This window comes from Macaca fascicularis, chromosome 14, assembly GCF_037993035.2.
Source record: "Macaca fascicularis isolate 582-1 chromosome 14, T2T-MFA8v1.1".
Classification (NCBI taxonomy): domain Eukaryota; kingdom Metazoa; phylum Chordata; class Mammalia; order Primates; family Cercopithecidae; genus Macaca; species Macaca fascicularis.
In genome coordinates, this window is record NC_088388.1 from 119,485,598 (window position 1) to 119,509,402 (window position 23,805).

Sequence of the window (23,805 nt, forward strand, 5' to 3'; positions counted from 1 at the left end):
GGGGCAGAGGGAAGAACTTGGGAATTGTTGGATGGTGGGAATGGGGAAGAGGGCTGTGGACTCAGCCATATTTGAGCCACGGAGTCTGGTCCAGCCCCAGGAGCAGAGGGGCCTGTAGAATGGGCCATGATGGATTGTGACTACTCAGCTTGTGGGTCAGTAATCCCTTTACTAAGAGATCCCCAGGTGCACCTTAACTGGAGCTCAGTCATAAAGGCAGCAGTGGAGAATGGAGCTTTCATAAGGGGTCCTGAGGAAAAGCCTATTAGATTGTTCTTTCAAATTGGCCGTGACAGACATGTTCCTTAGAGAGCCATTATTTTCAGACGGAAACTGGATACTTTGGTCTGGAAGATTTGACCCTAGGCTATTCAGCCAGGACAGATGGAATAGGAAGTTGGCCCTACAGTGCCTCATGGCCAAAGTGCTTTGGCCATGAGGACAGGGGTTCTCTTTGGCTCACTTAGGACAGGGGTTCTCCTGGGGGACCTTCTCTGAGCCCCGTGAATGTTGGCAAAGTGTTATGTGTATGTAGTGATGTGTGTTTCTCTGGGCAAGAGCATAAAACCTTCAACCAGAGTCTCAGAATGATCTTTTGTCTCGCAAAAGGTTAAGGTTAAGAACCCCAGTCAGCTCTATGAAAGCAGGGCTATGTCTGCTTTGCTTTCCATTGTTTTCTTAGTACCTAGCTTAGGTAGCTGGCACTTAGTCGGTGGTTAATAAATAATGGCTGGATGAATAGCTGACTAAGAGGAATAATGGTTCATGACTGGGGAAAGCTTTTTTATTATATATTTATTTATTTTTTTGAGACAGGGTCTAACTCTGTTGCCCAGGCTTGAGTGCAATGGCATGATCTCAGTTCACTGCAGCCTCAGCCTCCCAGGTCCGAGTGATCCTCCCATCTCAGCCTCCTGAGGAGCTGAGACCACAGACATGTGCCACCACACCTGACTAATTTTGAAATTTTTTGTAGAGACAGTGATATCATTTGGATCAGTGGGGCCTGGTTGTAGGTGATTGGATCATAGAGGTGGATTTCCCTCTTGGTGCTGTTCTTGTGATAGCGAATGAGTTCTTGTGGGATCTGGTCATTTAAAAGTGTGTGGCACCTCCCCCACTCTTCCTCCTGCTCCAGCCGTGTGAAGTGCTCACTCCTGCTTTGCCTTTGGCCATGACTGTAAGTTTCCTGAGGCCTCCCCAGAAGCAGATACTGCTGTGCTTTCTGTACAGCCTGCAGAACTGTGAGCCAGTAACATCTCTTTTCATCATAAATTACCTAGTCTCAAATATTTCTTTATAGCAATGTGAGAATGGACTAATAACAAAAATTGGTATCAGGAGTGGGGTATTTCTATAAAGATACCTGAAAATGTGGAAGCAACTTTGGAACTGGGTAATAAGTAGAGGTTTGGAGAGTATGGAGGGCTCAGCAGAAGGCAGGAAGATGAGGGAAAATTTGGAATTTCCTAGAGACTTTTTGAATGGTTATGACCCAAATGCTGATAGTGATATGAACAGAGATAGCCAGGCTGAGTATGTGTCCAGATAGAGATGAGAAACGTATTGGGAACTGGAGTAAAAGGTCACTTTTACTATGTGTTAACAAAGAGCCTGGTTTCCTTGTGTCCCTGTTCTAGGGATCTGTAGAACTTTGATATTGAGAGTGATGATTTAGAGTATCTGGTGGAAGAAATTTCTAAGCAGCAAAGCATGTAAGATGTTACCTGACTGCTTCTAATGCCTATGCTCATATGTGTAGACAAAGAAATGACTTAAAGCTGCAACTTATATTTAAAAGAGAAGCAGAGCATGAAACTTTGGAAAGTTTGCAGCCTGGTCATGTGGTACAAAAGAGAAGCCCATTTTTAGGGGAGGAATTCAAACAGGCTGTAGAAATTTGCAAAAGTAAAAAGGGGCCAAGGGCTAAAAGCCAAGACAGTGGGGAAAAGGCCTTGAGGCATTCAGAGACCATTGTGGCAGCTCCTCCCATCATAGGCCCAGAGGCCTAGGAGGACATAATGGTGTCGTGGGCCAGGCCCAGGGCCCTGCTGCCTTGCACAGCATCAAGACACTGTTCTTTACAGCCCACACTCCAGCTCCAGCTGAGGCTCAAAGGGGCCCAGGTACAGCTTGGACCACAGTTTCAGAGGGTACAAGCCATAAGCCTTGGTGGTTTCCATGTGATGTTAAGCAGGCGGGTGCACAGAGTGCAAGAGTTGAGGCTTGGGAGCCTTTGTCTAGATTTTGGAGGATGTATGGAAAAGCCTATTTGTCCAGGGAGAAGCTTGCTGCAGGGGTGGAGCCCTCATGGAGAACCTCTACTAGTGCAGCAGTATGAAGGGGAAGTGTGGGGTTAGAGCCCCCACACAGGGCACTGCCTAGTGGAGCTGTGAGAAGAGGGTCACCGTCCTCCAGACCCCAGAATGGTAGATCCACCAGCAGCTTGTATTTTGTGCCTGGAAAAGCTGCAAGCACTGAACTCCAGCCCTTGAAATCCACTGTGGGGACTGAACCCTACAGAGCCACAAGAGCAGAGCTGCTTAAGGCCTTGGGAGCCCACCCTTTGCACTAGTATGTCCTGGATGTGAGAAATGGAGTTGAAGGAGATTATTTTGGAGATTTAAGATTTAATGACTGTCCTGCTGGGTTTCGTACTTGAATGGGGGCTATGGTCCCTTTCTTTTGGCTTATTTCTCCCTTTTGGAATGAGAGTTTTCACGCAATGCCTGTACCCCCATTGCATCTTGGAAGTAACTAAGTTGTTTTTGATTTTACAGGCTCATAGGCAGAAGAGACTTCCTTTGTCTCAAATGAGACTTTGGACTTTTGAGTTAATACTGGAATGAGTTAAGACTTTGGGGGACTGTTTGGAAGGCATGTTTATATTTTCCAATATAAGAAGGACATGAGATTGAAGAGGGGTCAGGGGTGAAATAATATGGTTTGAAGCTGTGTGTCTGCCCAAATCTCAAGTGGAATTGTAATACCCATTGTTGGAGGGGGGTCCTGGTGGGAGGTGATTGGATTGTGGAGGCGGATTTACCTCTTGGTGCCGTTCTCATGACAGTGAGTGAGTTCCCATGAGATCTGGTTGTTTAAAAGTGAGTGGCACCTCCCCTACTCTTCCTCTTGCTATGGCCATGTGAAGTGCTTGCTCCTCCTTTGCCTTTGGCCATGATTGTAAGTTTCCTGAGGCCTCCCCAGAAGCAGACTGTACAGCCTGCAGAACTGTGAGCTAATTAAATCTCTTTTCATCATAAATTACCCAGTCTCTGGTATTTCTTTAAAAAAAAAACAAAAAAAACTGAAAAGAGTTAACAGTGTATTATAATTTATTTTATTTGACAATCTAGGAAGTTCGCAGCCACCAGCAGTTCTAGTGCATTTTCAGGTACAATTGGGAGTTTGGGAATCTTGGTGGAGCTGTTAGTGTAGTGAACCTTGTATGTAAAATAACATGCATACTTTTGATAGCACATGTGAAGGTACCTCTCTAATACTGACCTCATTGGTTTTGTTCTCAGCAAAATTGACCTGGGCCACTCAACATGGCTTTATCATGCCTGATGTTAATGCATACTCTCTTTTTACAATAAATTCATGGCCATCAGATGATACTGATTTGACATACATGGCATCAGGACCTTCATAGCCACCATAGGTTTTCTCCTTGCCATCCATTTTGTTCTTATGAAATTCTACTTTGCTTCCTCAGGAACTTTAGTAGTTTCTCAGAGTTCTTTTTCTGCCCCAGCTCGAGGAGCCACCACAGCCCAGTCCCCATGTACCACCCCGTAGCTACCATAGCCCAGTCCCCATGTATGGCCACAGCCCCTGTTCCAGGGCCACTCCCCCACCCTCAGCTGCCTCCCTGTCCTCAGGTATTTCTTTATAGCAATACGAGCACAGACTAATACAGATGGGGTCTCCTTATGTTGTCCAGGCTGGTCTCAAACTCCTGGGCTCAAGGGATCCTCCTGCTTTGGCCTCCCAAAAAGCTGGGATTACAGGCATGAACCACTACACCTGGCCCGGGAAAGCTTTTAATGCAGCTTTTCATAGCCTTGTGGAAAAGTTCTGGTTTAATTTTTTAAATAAACATTTATTAGTATTTAGCTCCAATCACATCAGGTATTGTAGTATTATTACTAGTACCGCTACCACCCCCACCACCACTATTATTTCCTCGATGACTACCAGACACTATTTATTAGGCATGCATGGTGTGCCGGGCATTGTGCTCAGCCCTCTGCAATATGATCTCATTCAATCCTTACAACCATCCAGTGAAGTAGATATCATTACCCGCCTCTTACTGATGAGGCTCAGAGAGCAGTTAAGTTACTTGCCCACAATCATGCAGCAACAAAGTGGAAACGCCCTAATTCTAACCCAAGTCAGCCTGACTCCGAAACCTATATGCTCAGCCATTATTTAATCTTTGGGGATGGGTGGTTCAATGCTGAGAACAAAGACTCATGTACCCTGGTCACAGCTTGTCACACACAAATTCCAAGCTCAAAGCCTCTGTGAAGTAAGAAAGGAACACGTTCATCCTGAGTCTTGGGTAAGGTCAGGAAGGCCACTTGGGGTGGGCATGGTGAGTCTGCAGGGTCAGTGGATGATCTTGACAACCTTCTCCTTAGTTAAGCCTTTCACACGGTCCATTTTCTCCAATCAGCTGAGTGTTTGGAGACCGGCAAGCCCCCCTGCTGGAGAGGATGAGGGAATCAGGCACTTTGGAGCTGTTAGGGAGAAATATCTAAATCATTTGAACAGGTAATAATAGGATAGTGTAAGCTTGTTTAGTGCAGGAAAACTCATTGTAACAGAAACCCCCTCCCAGCTCATCAATGGGCATTGCAGCTAAGGAATTTTCTGTGAAGTGGGCACAAAGAAGACTTCCCCAGAGCACTGGCAGTGAGGTGAGGGAGGGTCTGGGCCATCAGGAGCCAGAAAGAGTGGTAGTCCTGGCATCCTCATGGGCAGATGTAAGACTATGGGAGTTGGGTTAACGTGCTTTTGCCTTAGACTGGGAGTTCCAAGGTGGAGTCTGTCTTATCTCAGGCATGTAATAACTATGTAAATTTGCCAAGTCATCCTTCTTTGGGCCTTATTTTCTTCCTCTCTAAAGTGAAGGCACTTATTGCATGATTTTAGTCAGTTTTGACATGCTGTCATCCCTAGAGACTTCTCAGCTGCAGCGACAGGACAAGGGGGTCTTTGTAATGATTAACATGGGTGTGGGGTATAGCTTGTGCTTGTCTTTATGCATGTCACTTATGATTATTATTATTTTAATTTTTGTTTTTTGAGACCGAGTCTTACACTGTCGCCGAAGCTGAAGTGCAGTGGTGCAATCTCAGCTCATTGCAACCTCCACCTCCTGGGTTCAAGCGATTCTCCTGCCTCAGCCTCCTGAGTGGCTGTGACTACAGGCCCCCGCCACCACACCTAGTTAATTTTTGTATTTGTAGTAGAGACGGGGTTTTTCCATGTTGGCCAGGCTGGTCTCAAACTCTTGACCTCAGGTGATCCATCCACCTCGGCCTCCCAAAGTGTTGGGATTACAGGTGTGAGGCACCACACCCGACCTTATTATTATTTTTAACTGACAAATGTGCAACCACCACCAACACTGGGATGTGGTACATTTAATCTTCACAACAACCTCATGAACTAGGTGCTATTACTACCCCCATTTTTCAGACAAAGACTGGAGGCTTAGAGAGGGTAAGTGACTTGTCCTAGGTCACACTGCCTTTAGGGGGCAGAAGTGAGACACTTATCTGGGTAGTTTGACTTCAAAGCCATGGCTTGAACCACTGGGCAGACTTTTCTCATTTTTTTGAGCAAGACTCACAGCAAGAAATACTTTTCCAAGCCTAACCCTGACTGTCCACAGATATATGCATATCCAATGGAAATACTTTGTACTCCATGCCCTGATAGTTCTTATTTTCCTTGCTTTTGGCTTTCTCTTTTGGGAGTGTCATTATTGTATTAGTTTCCTGTGGCTGTGGTAACAAATGACCAGAAGCCCGGTGGCTTAAAACAGCAGACATTTATTCTTTCACAATTCTGGAGGCCAGAAGTCTGCAGTCAAGTTATCAGCAGGGCTCTGCTCCCTCCAGAGGCTCTAGAGAGAACGCGTTCTGTGCCTCTTCCAGCGTCTGGTGGCTTTGGCTGGTCTTTGCTGCAGTCTCTGCCTCTGTGGTCATGCTGCCCCTTCCTCTTCTCTGTGTGTCTGTCATACGGATACATGTGGTGCACCTGGGGTCCCCCTGATAACCAAGTGTGCTCCTCCCCTCAAGATCCTTTGACTTAATCACATCTTTTGCCATGCAAGGTAACATCCAGAGGTTCTGAGAGTTAGGTCATAGGGGTCGCCTTTTAACCCACTACAGTTATGGTCTTGTGAATTTTTTACAGATTAAGTGTATCTCAGTCAGTTCTCCTAACTATTCTTTTTGCATCTCAAATTGTCCCATCTTTGGCCTGTAGGAACCCCTTGGAGCCAGCCCCTGTACTCTTTTAAATTTTGTATTATTTTTCAGACAGGGTCTTGCTCTGTTGCCCAGGCTGGAGTGCAGTGGTGTGATCATGGCTCACTGCACCCTCATCCTCCTGGGCTCAGGTGATCCTCCCTGCTCAGCCTCTGAGTAGCTGGGGCTACACCCAGCTAACTTTTTATTTTTATTTTTTTGTAGAGTATGGGGTCTTGTTATGTTGGCCAGGCTAGTCTTGGCCTCCTGGGCTCAAGTGATTCTCCCGCCTTGGCCTCCCAAAGCACTGGGATTACAGGTGTGAGCCACCGCACCCAGCCTTCTGTACTCTTCAGGCGTGACCCCATCAGTCCGTGAACAAGCCCATGCTCTCTGACACAAGATGTCACAGGCTTGTGTGTTCCTGCCCCCCAATCAGGAATTCCTCCAAGTCACCCTGATTTCTTTCAGTAGGAAATGACATTTCTGTTATTTTCCATTCTCTTCTATTTCGTTAAAGAAAAACACTGATTACAATCTACTAAATTGGTTTCATGGACCTATTTATGGGTTATGACCCATAGTTTGAAAAATCACTGTCCTGGGCTATTTTGCCTTTCTTTACTTTCTTCATAAATTTAGGAAATTCCTTCCCATCAGAAAGTGGGGTACCCTCAAAGGCAGGGTCAAGTGTTCATCCACCGGCTCCTCCATGGCTCCAGGATGGGGTCTGCATACAGAAGGCCTGCACCATGCAGCCTGCAGCCAATCCAGGGACCCTCAGAGCCCCTGCTGCCCTCTGTGGCACGCTGCTTCTCTTCTAGGCCCTCCCCCTTCCTCCTTCTCTTTCCCCTTCCTCCTTCTCGTTCCCCTTCCTCCTCCCTCTCCCTTTTCCTCCTCCCCTTTCCGCCCTGCCCCTCTCCATCACTGCCTGGCCTTCATTTTGCCATTCTAAGAGGCTAATGTGAAAATTGCTCACAGATGGCACAAACAATATGAAAAAGAGCCTCTCTCTTCATTAGAGCAACACAAGATAGTGTTTTTAAGTGATTAAATTGTTATAGCAATAATTATGTTGAAATCCAAACATCTCATCACACTGCTACAACCTCTCACCAAGGGCTCTTGAGGCTCCCTTGGGGTTTGGCAGGGGCCACCCCAATGGAGAGCCCAAGAGTGGACTGTTTAGGCCTTTCTGGACCTTCCCTATGGGGCCCGGTGGGGCAGAAATATCTGAGTAGTGTTGGGGCCTCCATTGGCGCCCCCTCCCTGTAACCAGATGTAGAGGTCCTGGCCCCAAGCCAGGCTGTAGCTGAGTTTGTCTTTGGTGGCTATCCCATCCCCATTGGCCTCCTCCTTGTCCCATAGCCACTCTGCACCCTGAGTAGCCACAGGTGCTCCTAAAGGGCTGTCCTGCTTGCCCCTTCTTGCTGGCCACCCCTTGCTCTCTCAGCACCTGCCCAGAGTCAGCTGGCACCGAGGGAAGAAAGTGGACTGGGTGAAGTCCTCTGCAAGACACGATTGCAAGACAGACACTTCATCTCGTACCCTGCCGTGGAGTCTGGGCATTCTCTGGAGCACCTTGGGAATTGCTCTCAACCTTGTTCTTCCTCCTTCTCCGTTACCGTAGAGCCTCGTTTCTTCCTTCCAGGGCTGTGAAACAGCTCCCACCTCACCTCCTGCCCTTCAGCTTCTCTCTCTGCTTGCTGCTCCAGGAAAGAAAGCATAGAAAGCTACACAGAAATAAAGACACTTTCATGTATTTGGTTATCTTGGGGGGATGGGGTGCAGATTTAAGAGATTTAAGAGAGACCTAGAGAAGATGAAACGCACCTGGTATGAAAATTACAGACTGGCAGTCTTGAGACCTCATTTTAAATAAACATAAAAATAAGACTTAAGGCCAGTGGCGGTGGCTCATGCCTGTAATTCGAGCACTTTGGGAGGTTGAGGTAAGTGGATCACATGAGGCCAGGAGTTAGAGGCCAACATGGTAAAATCCCGTCTCTACTAAAAATACAAAAATTAGCTGGTCATGGTGGCACGCACCTGTAGTCCCAGCTACTCGGGAGGCTGAGGTGGGAGAATCTCTTGAACCGGGAGGTGGAGGTTGCAGTGAGCCGATATCACACCACTGCACTCTAGCCTGGGTGACAGAGTGACTTAAGTTTCATGTAGTGGTTGGTCAAGGCAGTCAGGAAAGAGGGAAAGGAGGAAAAGAGGGAGGTCAGAGCAAAGGCAGTGGGGAGGGAATGGCAAATGAGCACCTAGCCAGAGAGGGGACACAGAGAGAAGCAGAAGGGAGGGAGAGCAGACTCTGGAGAGGTGGAGAGAGAAGGGCCATGATGTGAGGCAGCAGCTGGTCACTTACTCACAGGCCCTCCTGAACTTCATTTTGGTTTCAGGATTCCAAGTGTTGTTGCCTCTTCTCACATCTGAGATGCTGATTAGTCAGCTCTTCCATGGCTCTTTGGATCTTTCTGTCTGTTCCTTTCAGTGGGCATAGCTCATTTTTCCAGTGGAGGAAACAGTTTGGTCTGGGTTTCGGTGGGAAGAAGTCATAGCTGGCTTGTGTGCTCTTCCTGTCTTACCCCCGGCTCCAAACAGAGTGCCAAGGTGTGGTGGAAACTGCATGTGTTTTGGGGGGAGGGTAGGCAGCTGGCTGGGTGAACCAGAACTTCCAGGTGGCAGCGATGCATTAGAGGAAGGACTCATGGGGGATAGAGACAGGGGCAGATGCAGTGTGGGGAGGTGTCAGTGATGGCCACCCCTGCCCCACCCCAGGCTCTGATGCATGGAGGCTTCCCAGTCCCTCTTCTATTCAGATTCTACTTCTGATAAGGGACCTGACTAATATTTGAAGAAATATAAAAGGCCAGCTTCCTCTGCTGGGGTAGGATTACATCAAGGAGGATGAAATTAAAGGCTTTTCATGGAAAGAGATCTCCAGGATAATTTGATGGAAGACTTTAATAATTTCAGATTCAAAGTGTCCCCCCATCCCAACAAAAGATGCTTTAAAAAAAGGATTCATTGATTTGGGGAGTCACATAAAAATATTATGTGCATGTATTTCAATGGGCCTTGCCCCTTTCCTGTGTGCTGGTGACAGATGATCCAAGTCTCTGCCACCAAGGGAACAGAATGAAGGCTAGGGAAGGGGAAAATGCGTTAAAATGACTTAGATGCGACCTCAGGAAGAACTTGGAACCATTTTGCCTGCTTTAACTGGCTTGACACACTTTATTGGAGGGAAACCGATGCGCTCTCCTACCCTTAGACGAGAGAGTGGCATGTCTTATGTGAGTGGGGAGGTGAACTCTTCAAGAGGTTGTGCTGTCTCAAAGCCGCATAGGGTGGTTCTAGGACCCAGGATCTTTTGGCCTAACCTTTGGTCTCCTGCCACACCGACACTGCTTCCAGGGTGCACTCAAGTGTCAAGCTCACCTTGATCCGGGCTTTCCCCAGGGAACAGTAGGCTCCTAGGCATCCCAGAGCTCATTCCCTCTGTCCTTCTGCCTGAACGCCCCGTTTGGATCCAATCTCAAGGACTCCACAGCTGCTGTGCTGTCATCGCTCTGGACACACGATGTCTGGAAAACTCTTGCTGGACTTCTAGTGCTTTCTCCCTTGATCAGGGCTCATCAGGAGGATGACAGACTCACATATCAAGGGCTTTGTAGGGCAAACAGATGCAAACGTTTGCCTTGTGATCTGCCCTGAAGAAACATGGCTGATGTGATTGACAGAAAGCCAGCCCTAGTGGTGGTGAACACTGATGGTCAGCACACTGGTTCCTTATGTGCCAGCTGACTCCACGGAGGCCCAAGGGGCTCCTCCACTGCCCAAGGCCCTGGGCAGAGGCCATGTGGCAGGCAGGCCTGGCCCTGTTTGTGCTGATTTGTTCTTGAGAGTCCTGGGCTGTGTGTCTGGGGTTGCACAGCTCCGTGTCCCTCTGTGTCACCAGCCCACTTTATCTACTGTTGGGTTCCCAGGGCTCAGCACAAAGTAGGACTTTCATTAATGTTGGTTGATGATAAACATTATGGAGCCCAAGTTAATCCAGTTCTTCCTTCATTCACAAGAAATTATAAATCTCACCATTTACTTACAAAACTGATTTTAGATGGAAACCTGAAATTTCCTGGTCTTCCCCAAAGGAGAAGCCACACAGTGCGGTGCAAGGAGAGCACCAGGCTAGGAGTAGAAACCTGGGTTCTGGTCCCAGCCCTGCTTTGCACTGGCCCTGTGAATGTGGGCACTTCGCCTCCCCAGAGTCTCCATGTGCCTCTCTGCACGTGTCAGGTGGGACTAGTTCCTTCCAGTTCTGATATTTCCTCTCCCTCCCCCTTGATATTTCCTGCTCAACCCTGTGCCTCCCAGAGCACACCAGGCTGGGAGGTGGAATAAGCCTGGCAGTTCCTGAAGACAGTGGTTTCCTGGGGCCCAGGAGGCAAGCCTTGCTGGGGTGAAACTGTCAACATGGCTGCTGCCCACTCCCTGAAGGGTCTAAGAGCAGGATGAGCTTGTGGCTTGGGGTGCCGGTGCAGCCCTGCTGGAGCTCTGCAACATGGTGAGAGGTAATATATGTGAAGTGCTTTGAAAGGCACAAAGGGCTGTATCAGTGTCAGCCTCCAGGGAGAGGAGGCAGCCTGTGGCAGGGTGCTAATGCTCCGCTGGTGGCAGAGGGTGTGCTCCCAGGAGGGTTGTTATCCAGATGGCTCAAACATGGTGAGAAACTCAGAGGCTTGGTGAGCTGTGAGGTAGAGGAGACTGAGTCACTCTGTCCCTGTCACCTGGCCCTTCATCTGACATCTCTGGCCCAGGCCACAGATTGGAGTGCTATTTTCTTCTGTGCTTAGAGGAATCATCAATTTTTCCCCAGAAATGTATCTTTAGCCATGGCTCCAGGAGCCCCCAGCCATCCCCAGCACGACTCCTTACCTTTTAGCTGCCCTTTTCCTTGGCTGAAACAAGGATGTGACTCTTGACATGCTTATTTGTGTTCCCTGGGCCTCCCTGACCACCAAACACCCCTCTGGGTAAAAACACACCTTGGAGATTATAGATTCCCTGAAGCCAGGAGCTGTGCTCCTGAGGGCCCTCCTGACAAAGTGTGCCTTTTGCAGAGAGGGAGGGCCATGGAGAGGTTGATGGTCATGATGACACAAGGGTTAGCAGTGCCTCCCTGGGGTCCTGGCGTGTTTCAGTGATGGGTGGAGGAACAGAAGGGACATCAGCTCCTAGGGGCCTGAGGAAGGCAATTTCTTGGGGCCCAGGTGAGTCCAGAGGTCGTGGCCGTGGTTTCAGCTGTGGGGCGGAGGGACTTCTCCAGCAAGGGTAAGAAACCTCATGCTCAGTTCTCTTGTTTTTTCTTATACCATGAAAAATAAATGTGAAGTAAAGAGGGTTTCGGGGAAAGATCCATCCTTCTTCCCTCCCTCCCTTCCTTCCTTTTTAAAATATTTATTAAGCAAGCAGTACTTGCCTTATGCTGTACTAGGACACTCAAGAGTGGAGAATGTGTCTGCTGCCCTCCTAGGAACTCGCAGTCTAGTCAGGGAGATGAAATCACCACTGAGCAAGGCAGCAGAAGGAGGCATGCAGCCGCTGATGGAGCGGCATAGCCATTCAGACCTGGGTGAGCTTTGGGAAGCCTGGTGTAGCCACGGAGGGCATTGTGGAGGAGGTGGCTCAGAGCTGGGCCTTGAAGGATGGGAAGAAGTTGGAGAGGTGGGGAAGGTGGAAGGAAGCATAATTGAGAACAAAACTGGTGTAGGGCAGTTGTTGATGATCTGAGTTTGAATCCTGTCTATACCATGAAATATCCATGTGGCCTTGACAATTCACCTTCCTATGTGAGCTTCAGTTTCTTCATTTGAAAAATGAGGATAATAACAGTATCTATCTCCTAAGGTTGTTTGAGGATTAAATGAAATAAAATGTGAACTACCTAGGGCCAAGGTTGTTCTGAGCACACACGTTTTCAAAACGCATTAGCTACTACTGTCGTTCTTGCCATGCTGGTGCGACTGCCTGACTTCTGCCTTCCAGTTGCTGCTACTGTGTCCTCCTGCCCTCCCTGCCTTGACCCTGCTCTGATGAGAGGGCACCTGAATCTCTCCTCTGGGCCACATGTGCACCTGGCTGTGTGCTTAGGCTTCTGACCAATCCCCTATCCCTAAGCAGAGGAAGCTAGAGCCCCTCCAGCAGGTGTGAATTGAACCCAACTTCCCTCCTGCTCTTTTCCGATTGTCCTCCTAGGCAAAAAGTTTCCCTGCCAGGACCGCTGTTGTTTGTATTGACAGCTTCAGCCACCTTTTCCTTCCAGCGGCTCCCCAGCTGGGCGGCTGTGGAGTTGGCCTTTTGCTAGGAGAGGGGGCTGTGATGCCCTCAGAGGCATCTGCCCACCCCCTAGGGAATCTGACATTTTGTCTGCACCAAGGCGGGGGCCTCTCTGCTGATGGGGCCTGTCCCAGCTGTCCTAGTGCTAATCCAGTTTCATTGCACTGGCAGTTGGGCTGGCAAAGCTTGGGTGCAGGATACCCAGCACCAAGATAAAAAACACCTGGCATTTCTTTGTGGGGGAGAGAGGGGCACCGTGGGCACCAGGCAGGAGATGGGGTCTAGGAGCCCTTCTGAGCTCCTTCTGCAAGTGAAGTGGCTGGGAGGGTTTCCTGTCTTCCTGCCTAGCCCAGCCCAGCTGCAGGCTACAGAGTCATCCTCTGCCTTGCCCTGTATGGGGACCCTGAACCCCCTCTTACCTGTCAGCCTCTAGGGCAAGCAGAAGGCCCCACGGCCCAGTGCCAGAGCTAAGCCCCTTGGGAGTAGACAAACCAGGCCTCCTGTGACCTGCTGTTTAACTCAGACAAAAGACTGCCTGACTATTTGTGGTGTGTTTCTGAAGGCAGATAGAAACGTGCTTGAAGAAGAGCAGTGAATAAGAATCTCTTTGGGTTGCACGTGCTCCTGGCACCCACTGGGAAGAGGAGGCAGCCCGGGCTCTGCACTGTCAACGGTTCTGCTGATGGTTCTTAGCAGCAGCCATCTCCAGCCGTTCCTGCTCTGCCAGGAAAATGTGAAATGCAAAGAAAAGCAGACACCTGCCTCCTCTTCTAAGGGCATTGGGCCGAGCTCTGGGTGGCTGGACGCCGTCTCAGGAGCCAGGTAAGGGGGAACTCTCTTGGGAGAGGGCTTCTGTGACAGTCCATAAATCCATGTTGTTTTGAGCACAAATGAGCAAATGATTTAAAATTAGCGTAGTCTACTTCAGAACTCTACGTTTTTGTCCCTTTCGTGCAACACCATTGGCTGCTGATGTCGGACAGCGTGATGTGTTGGAAAGTTCGCTAACCAGGGTTCTAGAGTCCTGACTGGGTTCTAGAGTCTGGGTTTCTACAGTCCTTGGGCAAGACCCCTCTCTTGCTGGATCTATTTTTTCTTCTGTAAAATGAGAAAGTGCACCTGGGTGATCTCTGGGTTCTTGGAGAAGCACTCCAGCCAGGCAGTTAAGAATGTGTGTGTGGGCTGCACAGCATTGGTGGTCCTGGGTCTCATTCCATCTCTGTCATTTACAAGCTGGGTCATGTCTCTCAGCCTCAGTTCTCTCATATGAGGATAGGAGTAATGCTAGTGCCCACCTTTCAGGGATATTGTGAGAATGAACAGAGATGCACACATAGCACTTAGCACGGTGTCTGGCTCCTACACAGCACTCAGTACAGGTCTGCTGTTTTGTTTCTTTCATTGTAATGATCATTGTCGTCATTTCATTGTCTCTTCTAGTTCTGACAGTGTTGGCTGTGCGGCTCATTGGGGATTTCCGAGTGCTTCTCAAGCTTTTATTACTTGAGTAACTTGTCAGAAGGCAGATGCTGACTCTAGGGTCTGAGGTGGGACTTGAGTTTCTACATTTCTCATGAGCTCCCTGGGGATATGGATGCTGTTGACCACAGGCCACACTTTGAGTAGCCAGGATGTGATGCTACTAAAGCATCGATGCCCAGTGTAGGCAGATGTGTCACCCAGGGCCAGGCCTCCGAGTCGATGGGAGCCTCTTAGGGTCCAAGGAGAGAGTGACAAGCCTGGTAAGCTCAGCAGCGGCCGCCTCCCTGCCTCCAGGAGAGTAGGCAGCACAAATGTCTCATCAGACAGGAGTGAGAGGGGACAGAGGCCTTTGGGGGCAATGAGGTCAGGAGAATCTTCCCAGCTGATTTCATGAAAGGATTTTAAAGATGATTCTTACCTTGAACTCCTAATTTTCTCATCATTTAGGACTGATTATTAGGACTGCCTCATGGGCTTGTCTCTCCAATTATGCTGAAAGCCCTTCGAGGACAAAGGTCTTGTCTCAAATCGCTGTTTACCCCAGAGCTCCTACTACACCACTGGGCTTGTAGGAGGCACATGGGTTCCATCTGCCCCACAGACCCCCAGCCTTGGAGCTTGGTAGGGGTGGGGATGAGAACAGCAACTTGGAGTCAGGTGATCCCAGGTTCGAAGTCCAGCATGATCATATACTGTTGAGCAGCAGTCAGGGGCAAGTTCCTTACCCCCTCCAAGCTTCCTCATCTGGAAATGAATGGCAGTACCCATTGCTGTGGACTGAATGTTTGTGTCCCCCTGAAATTCGTGTGTTGAATCCTATTCCCCAGTGTGATGGTATTAGGAAGTGAGCCTTTGGGAGGTCATAGGCGTGGAGGCCTCATGAATGGGATGTGTGTCCTTGTATGAGAGACCCCAGGGAGCTTGCTCTCTCTTTCCACCATGTGAAGATACAAGAAGCCAGCCCTCTGCAACCTGGAAGAGAGCCTTCACCAGAACCTGACCATGTCACACCTTGATCTCAGACCTCCAGCCTCCAGAACTGTGAGAAATAAATTTCTATGGTTTATAAGCCACCTCAAACTACAACACCCACCTTATAGCTTTATAAGGCTGAATAGAGATAATGAGTCAAGAACGTAGCTCATGGTGGGGTTCTGCTTCCATGCTCCATGTCCCCTTCTCCTCCTCTCTTTCTTCTCCTTGTCCTGTATCGTCGGGCTGGACCATGCCCTCTGAGAACCCTGGAGGCGCTTAGAGCTCCATGCTCAACTCCGAGGGCCTCACTGTGCTTCCTGTTTCCAGGCTAGCTCCAGGTGTGAGAAACAGAAGTCTAACACTTGTCCCCGTTTGTCTCAGCCACCTTCTTCCTGCTCTTGCTGCTCCGTTTATCTGGCCGAAAACTTTGCTCTTCCAGGAATAGCACTTGACTCACAGCGTGTCCTGGGGATGGGTGGAAGGGCACCCCCAGAACTGAGGGTTCCTGATTCCGGGAATCTCCTGCAACCCCTTGCACGACCACCAGCATCCCCAAGAGGCTTCTGTGTGCTCTCAGTGGACAAGTCTTTCTCCACCACTGGGGAGACTGGAGTGTGTTTCTCTGCTGCAGAGGACACCCAGCGTGGGGCCATTGACACCATGACCTTGTTACTAGCTCACGTCTTAACCCATCTTGGAGTTCACAGGTCGTTTCCTTTGGCCCTCACAAATAAGCCACGAGGTGGGCTGGTTATATCACCACCCATTTAACAGATGAGGAAACTTAGAAGGCACGTGATTCACCCAGGTGCACAGATGATGGCACCTTGGTCATCTGACCCTAAGTTCACTGCCCTTTGCCTTGAGTGGCAGCTGCCCACAGGGCCACCAGCGCCAAGCAGAAGAGTAGAGTCAACCAAGAACATTATATGTTCAGTAACATTGAGTTCAGAGTCTTCTTGGCCTGGAGCTTCATTTAAGATGAAGTGCCATCAGCACAGTAATTATCATTATGGGCATGTTTAAAGTACTGAAATGGCCATATCAGGCTTTCAGAGCCCCGTAAATCTGAGACACAGTGAGTGCAGGGCCAGGCCTCGTAGGACTCTCAGGCCTTCTCTGTGGGGAGCGGAGAGAGCCGTTTCCTGGGATAAAGAGGACTCCCTACAGATGCCTGCCCCTCTTAATCGCTGCCCAGGCCTTGTTCTGTTCACATGAGCACGTGTGTGTGATCACATGCACCTGCTTTGAAAGCCTTTGACTTAGATGTTGTCAGGATGTTGCTCTGTGTCTGAAGCTAGGCTGCCACATCTGCTGTTGATGGTGTTCAATTAGGGACCGGAGAAGCCTTTAACTTTTATTGTTTATTAATAAAGATAAATTTGAAGCATCAAAAGTGTACTGAGTTGGCTTTTTTAAGTAAAAAGGGAAACGAAGGGACAGTCCCCTCAGATGAAAGGGGATGGGCTATGTTAGCATTAGAAGGCCCCTGAGTCTGGAGAGGCTTGTGGGGGAAGGGAGGGTTTCTCCATTTCCCTGTTGCTACTGTGGGGGTTTGCTGAGGAGAACCAAGCATAGGCAGAAGGGAAGCGTGGCTGGGCATGGAGATTTTTTGAGATAAGGACCCTGCTTGCGGCACATCTCCCAGTGGGATGTGTGAAAGACGATTGCAAACCTCTGAGCTGATGCAAACTGAAGATCTGTGAGCATGGGGGTGGGAGAAGGGCTCTTGGTGAGAGAGAGCATGGTGATTAGTAGGACAGAACTTGGAGGTGGCCAAACGTAGGTTCAAATCCTGGTGTTTCCGCTTCTGAGCAATGTAACGTTAGAGCAGCGGCTGCACCTTTCTGAACCTCATCTCTAAAGTGGGGCTTTTTAGACCTGCCTCCCAGTGTGTGTGCAGATTAAGCACGATAATGTATGTAAAGTGCTTGGCGTCCTGCCTGACGAGTTGTAAGCCGCCGAATAAATGGCAAGAGGGGGCCTCTGGTGCCCTGTGTTTCCTGACGCACTCTCTCTGTCACTCTAGCCTCGTTAGAGCGTTAGTTGTTGAACATGACAACTAACGTGTACTGAGACCCTACTCAGTGCCAGGGCTATGCCTGAAGTTCTTCAGCAAACAGGAGGTGGAGCTGGCATTCAAACCCGGCTTTCCCCATTCCAAAGCTTCCCCGACACCACCCCGCCACCATCCTGTGGCGCCACTTCCCAGGTTCAAAGGCCTCTACTTATAACACGGAGTCCTCTCCTCCCGCAAGGGTTCTGCAGCTTCTGCCAGGGTCTTGCCTTGGCCTTTCTGGAAAGAGCCCTCCCAGACACCAAAGACTCCCAGCCTGCCAGCCTGCCTACCCCAGAGACTTCAGAGAAACTCTGTTCCTCTAGGGACCTGCTCAGAGTTGAGTCTGTCAGACAGGAGACCTGCTGCTCTGTCTGGAAATCCCAGTGATCTGGAGACAGCAGATTTGGGAACAGAAAAGAGACAGAGAACGGAGTCCGGAGACAGTGGGAGGTTCCTTGCGGGAGCTCTCCAGAGACCCTCACGGGCAGGAGGGGGCGATACCCCTTGCCAGGGCTTCTCTCCCTCCTCTCTGCCAATTTTCCTGCCCAGCTCACGGAGTCGCCAAGCATGTGACCTGCTTGCCTGCTTGAGCAGGTGGCCAGACTGAGCATCCATCATCTCCAGGGAAAGCGAGATGCGAATGTCCTCCTTGTACTTCAGTTGAGCTTGGCCTTGGCAGCCGGGGAGCAAAGCCTGGGAGAAGACAGACCAGGGAGGCCAGAGGACCTTGAGCAGCTGTGGGGCTTGTTTCTTGCCCCCTTTCCATTTTCCAGGCAGAGGAGATAGGAGGGCAGCTGAGTGTGGCCCAGGATTCCCAGCTGAAGCTTCATGTTAAGGTCCCTGCAAAGGGTCAGGTTCCTCCTCTGCCTGCCATGAACTCTTCTCAGAGATCATCTTGGGTTAGGAACCAAGCACATCCCACCCCAACCCCTTCCCCACTCAGAAGGGGAGAAATGTTTGAATAATTCTTGGAAACACGCTACAGCCGCCCAAGGTGCAGAGTCAGCTATGCAAATGGAGAGGTGTAGGTCAGAGTCCTGTTTGTGTTTTGAAGTTGCAAATTCCCTGGCAAGCCTTGCGCTGCACCCTGAGTCCTGCGTGCTGCTGTCACCCAGGGCCTTCCTGACATGCAGTGAGCCGAGGGGTGTTGGAGAGTGCCCCCAGCCCCACCCCATAGCTCTCCTTGCTCCTGCTCCGGATGCCTGGTGATAGTTACTATTTTGAGTTAAAGCAATTATGTTTTATTAAAAAGGAAGTCCCCCAGGGAGGGGTAATACTGTTGAACCGCTATCAGTCATGGACAATTTAGTACGAATTAATTAATCGGATGCTTTCCTGTTGCCTGCAGAGTGAACGGCGTGTGATGAGTGTTTGGAAAGGGCATGAGGTCACCAGGTGATTCAGGAGAGAGAGCAAAGGAGCAAGCCAAGGGCGTTCAGGATAAGCGTGCCCTGTGGTTGCCAGCTTATCTCGTTTGCCTTTAAAATTATTTTAGTAAACATTTTCACAAAAGTATATCAATCATCCCAAAAATGCACAAATCATAAGTGTATGGCTTTGAATTTTTAGGAAGTGAACACACCCTTATAGCCAGCACCTGGGCTGTGAAACAGTTCCTACTTGCTCCTTTCAGACCCCCAGCCAGCCCCCAAGGCATCCGCTATCCTGACTTCCATAGATACATTTTGCCTCTTTTCAAACTCTGTGAGCATGGACTTCTTCAACGTATCTACCCTTTGTGTCTGGCTTTTCCTTCGTTCAACGTTTCTGTTGGTGAGATTCACCCATGTTGTTAAAGTCTGTTCATTTTCATTATTGTGTAGTGTTCCATTGTATGAATATACTACAGTTTATTCTATGGTTGGTGGACATTTGGATGTCTAGCTTTTGACTTTCATGAATAGTGATGCTTTAAATGTTGTTGGCCATATCTTTCTTCTTCTTTTACATCTCAGGTTATGTGCTGTTCTCCTGGGAACCGTCTTCTGACCCCCACCCCTGGGGAGCATGGGTGCCCCTCCTTTGCCCTCCCATGGCACTCTGTTGTAATCCGGGAAAGATGAATAGTGACATTTTCAGTTCCTAGGTGAATGTCTGGCAGTGGAAGATGCTCAAAAGCGTTAGTTGAGTGAATGAACAAATCTTATGTCACAGTTTTGCCCAAGGCTTCTCTTGATACCTAAGAAAAGCAGTGTGGGGAGGCTGTGTTGGGGGAGGCTGTGTTGGGAGCCTTGGGGATCAATTTGGATTCTTCCCTAGCAAGAGTGCTACTCTTGGCCGGATGCGGTGGCTCACACATGTAATCCCAGCACTTTGGGAGCCAAGGTGGGCGGATCACGAGGTCAGGAGATCGAGACCATCCTGGCCAACATGGTGAAACCCTGTCTCTACTAAAAATACAAAAATTAGCTGGGTGTGGCAGCGTGTGCCTGTAATCCTAGCTACTCGAGAGGCCGAGGCAGGAGAATCACTTGGGCCCGGGAGGTGGAGGTTGCAGTGAGCCAAGATCGTGCCATTGCACTCCAGCCTGGGCAACAGAGTGAAACTCCCTCTCAAAAAAAAAGAAAGAGTGCTACTCTCTGGGCGCTGGGCTCCACCTGGGTCCTGATGTCCCTGAGAATGGACTGGAGGCCATGGCCATGGTCAGAGGTGTCTGCGAGTTTCCCACAGTGCCCCCCGGTGACAAGCTGGTGCAAAACCAGCTTCTACCTGCTTCAGGTCTCTGAGGACCCCAATGCCATGGGCCTCCCCAGACGTAGGCATTGGATGGCCAGCAGGAGGGAAGAGTCATGAAGAATAGAAGAGAAGATGTAGGAAGAAAGAGAAGAGGAGGGAAGGAGGTGAGAGGGGGAGAAAGAGAGAACCATGAACACATATTTTTCCCCTTTTTTCCAGACGCCAGGTGGGGGGCGGGGAGGAAGTCAGACAGGCAAGGAGCGGGTGTTCTCGAGGGAAGCAGGTGTCCTTATGTTGGAGTTGTATTGTTTTCACCAGCAAGTGACACAGTGGAAGCAGGAACAGGAGCCTGTCGAAATCCAATGTCAGGGTGCCCTGGTGGGATAGGCTTGTTTTTTTTCCCCCCTGGCACTTGGCAAATCCCTTTCACAGGCAGAGTGAGTGGCTTCCTGGCCTCTCTGGCTGAGCAGTGCTGATTGAACAGGTTATTCTTTATTCATACACCTTTTGCTGAGCCGCATAACAAATGCGCTGTAAATTTCAGTGCTTTAGAGAGCGCCTGGATACATAAAGAAGGACTGCTTCCCCTAGTAAAGTGGAGGCTGCTCAGATTCCACAAACAGCGAGCCATTTGAGGTACAGTTGCTGTGTTTCCAAAGTAAATATTACTTCTTAGAGAAGATTCCTACCCAGAATAATTATTTCTTGCAGTGATCTGAAGCTGAAGCTGGTTTAAATGTTCATTTGTCTCTGCCCAGGTTTTTTCCTAGTGGGGTGTGCCAGGGTGCTTAAAGCCCACACCACAGAATGCCCCTTCTTTCTCCTGGGCTCCTTTCCTTACAGAACCATACCTCTCCCACCCTGAGTTATCTTATTCCTAGTGTGATGGCATCTAAACCCTCAGCTTATGCATATGTTTATTATTATTATTATTATTATTATTATTATTATTGAGAGGGAGTCTTGCTCTGTCATCCAGGCTGGAGTGCAATGGCACAATATTGGCTCACTGAAACCTCCACCTTCTGGGTTCAAGCGATTCCCCTGCCTCAGCATCCCAAGTAGCTGGGATGCTACTTGGCACCCGCCACCATGCCTAGCTAATTTTTGTATTTTTTAGTAGAGATGGGATTTTGCCACATTGGCTAGGCTGGTCTCGAGCTCCTGACCTCAGGTGATCAGCCCGCCTTGGCCTCCCAAAGTGCTAGGATTACAGGCATGAGCCACCACACCACTCATGTTTTATTATTTATTTAACAGTTATATAGCACTTACTATGTGCCAGGCACTCTTCTAAGCTCTTTGACAAATACTGACTCACTTAAAACTCTTAAAACTCTACAGAAAGGTAGGGTTACTACCTCTTTGGAGATACAAATTAGTATCCCCATTTTCCAAATGCGGGAAACAAAGCGCAGAGAGGTTAAGTAACCTGCATAGGATCACAAGCTGGTTGGTGGTGGAGCTGGAATTTGTCCTCAGAGTTCATGCTGTTTATTCTCATGCTCTGCTACCTGTTAGTGATATCTTCTTCTTCTTTTTTTTTTTTTTTTTGAGACAGAGTCTCACTCTGTTGCCCAGGCTGGAGTGCAGTGGCACGATCTCGGCTCACTGCACGCTCTACCTCCCTGGTTCATGTCATTCTTCTGCCTCAGCCTCCCCAGTAGCTGGGACTACAGGCACCCGCCACCATGCCCAGCTACTTTTTTGTATTTTTAGTGGAGACGGGGTTTCATCCTGTTAGCCAGGATGGTCTCGATCTCCTGACCTCGTGATCTGCCCGCCTCGGCCTCCCAAAGTGCTGGGATTACAGGCATGAGCCTGACCCAGTGATACGTTCTAAAGTGGCATGGTGAGCAAGGGCCTGGCTTTTTCAGGGATTAGAACTATGTTTTCTGTGCCTTAAAATCATTTCTATCCAAGGTGGCCCTTGACCTTACAAGAGCAGGGGTCAGGCCGAGAGCGATAATCCCACACCTGATCACGCCTGTAATCCCAGCACTTTGGGACGTCAAGGTGGGCTGATCACCTGAGGTCAAGAGTTCAAAACCAGTCTGGCCAGCATTGTGAAACCCTGTCTCTACTAAAAATACAAAAAATTAGCTGGGCATGATGGTGGGCACCTCTAATCTCAGCTACTCGGGAGGCTGAGGCCGGAGAATCGCCTGAACCCGTGAAGCAGAGGTTGCAGTGAGCTGAGATCGCACCATTGCACTCCAGCCTGGGCATCTCAAAAAAAGAAAAAAAAAAAAAAGCAGAGGTTGGTGTCTGGCCAGTGGTCAAAGCCTACAAAGCACAAGCTTGTCCTACGATTCAGCTGCATCAGGGGCGCCGTGGACAGAGGTGGAAAGGTTAACTTGGAGCTTATCCTGGAACCATCTGAGCTCTGGATGGGAAAATCCCTGAGGCCTGCTTTTGTGCTCTTCATCTCGCTACACACACAGCACAGGTGCTCTTGGCACCCTGGGCTCACCATCCCTTGCTTCCTGCCTTTTCCTATCTCTAATCTCCTGGGGAAGTCATGCCCCTGTCCTGCAGTCTCTCCTCTTGGGGTCGGCTCCTGTCTCGGGAAGTGGCTCCATCCTCTAGGCAGGTGCTTAGTCTGGAAGCCTGGAAGGCATCCTTGCTTTTTCATTTCTCCATGACCCACATCTGATCCCCAGGTCCTGTCAATTCTACCTCCTAAAATGCTCGCAAATGCAAACGTCTCTTCCTCTACCACTTCTACCTTCCTCACGTTGCCCTTATCTGTCTCCAGGACCTCTTCAGTGTCCACCCAATAGATGTCCCAGACTCCAGACTTAACCCCTCTAAAATTCTTTTCAGATTGTAGTCAGAGTGATCTTTCCGTAAGAAATTCTGGTTATGTCACCACTTTACGTAAAACTTTCAGTGGCTCTGTGGTACCCCTAGAATACAACCCAGACTTCCTAGCGTGGCTGCTGTGGAGCCATCTTTGACCCAGATCCTGTTCCCCCAGGGTAGCATCCCTTGCTGCCTTTGGATCAGGAAAGATCCCTGTGTCCTGTCCCCTCCAGATATGGGCTCATCCTCCTCCCACCCCTCTGCTTCCCATTTGTTGCCAGAAAGGGGTCTTGATCTGGACCCCAAGAGAGGATTCTTGGACCTCATGCAAGAAAGAACTTGGGGCAAGTCCATAGAGTAGCGTGAAAGCAAGTTTATTAAGAAATTAAAGGAATAACACTTGTTGCCGGGAATTTGCTTTGTTTACTGCTGGTAATCTAGCAATCCTAGATCTCAGAATCACAACAGTAGTAACGGGTCATTTCTTCCCAACTTACTCTATGTTCAGGTGTGGAATTTCTGTCTCCCAAGAGGAAATGTGACTTCACTTTGGTGCCAGTGGACAGAAAATTCTACTTGTACTACATAGGAGACATTTGGAATGTACTTAATAGCTGGTTTTTACACCTTGATTTCAAGGTGGGAAGAAACGGATTATGAATCTCTAATAAATTTAAATCTCTTAAATCAGTAGGTACTTAATATTTTTTTATTTAATTAATGCCCATTTGAATTTCATGGGTTCTATTAATTTAAAAAAGTATAGGACCCCAATCCGTCACCATCAAATTGCCCTTGCACTTTTCCAAGGTATAATATGGGGTTTTATGCAAAATTCAAGCTGCCATGTAACTTTCTTTTAACCATAGCAAGGAGGGGGAACTGTTTCCTACCTTCTTTACATGTTGTGCATTGTTGTGGTCCAAAAATGCTAAACCTTTTTTTTTTGTGATGGAGTCTCACTCTGTCACCCAG

General features: G+C 49.0%; 1 protein-coding gene and 1 pseudogene across 18 annotated transcripts in view; one reads left to right on the plus strand and one right to left on the minus strand.

The window, feature by feature from the left end:
- Positions 1-23,805, plus strand: part of GRIK4 (glutamate ionotropic receptor kainate type subunit 4) — a 483,018-nt gene that overhangs the window by 105,875 nt on the left and 353,338 nt on the right. The window lies entirely within an intron of this gene.
- On the minus strand, positions 3,336-3,684 carry LOC102116547 (elongin-C pseudogene; annotated as a pseudogene).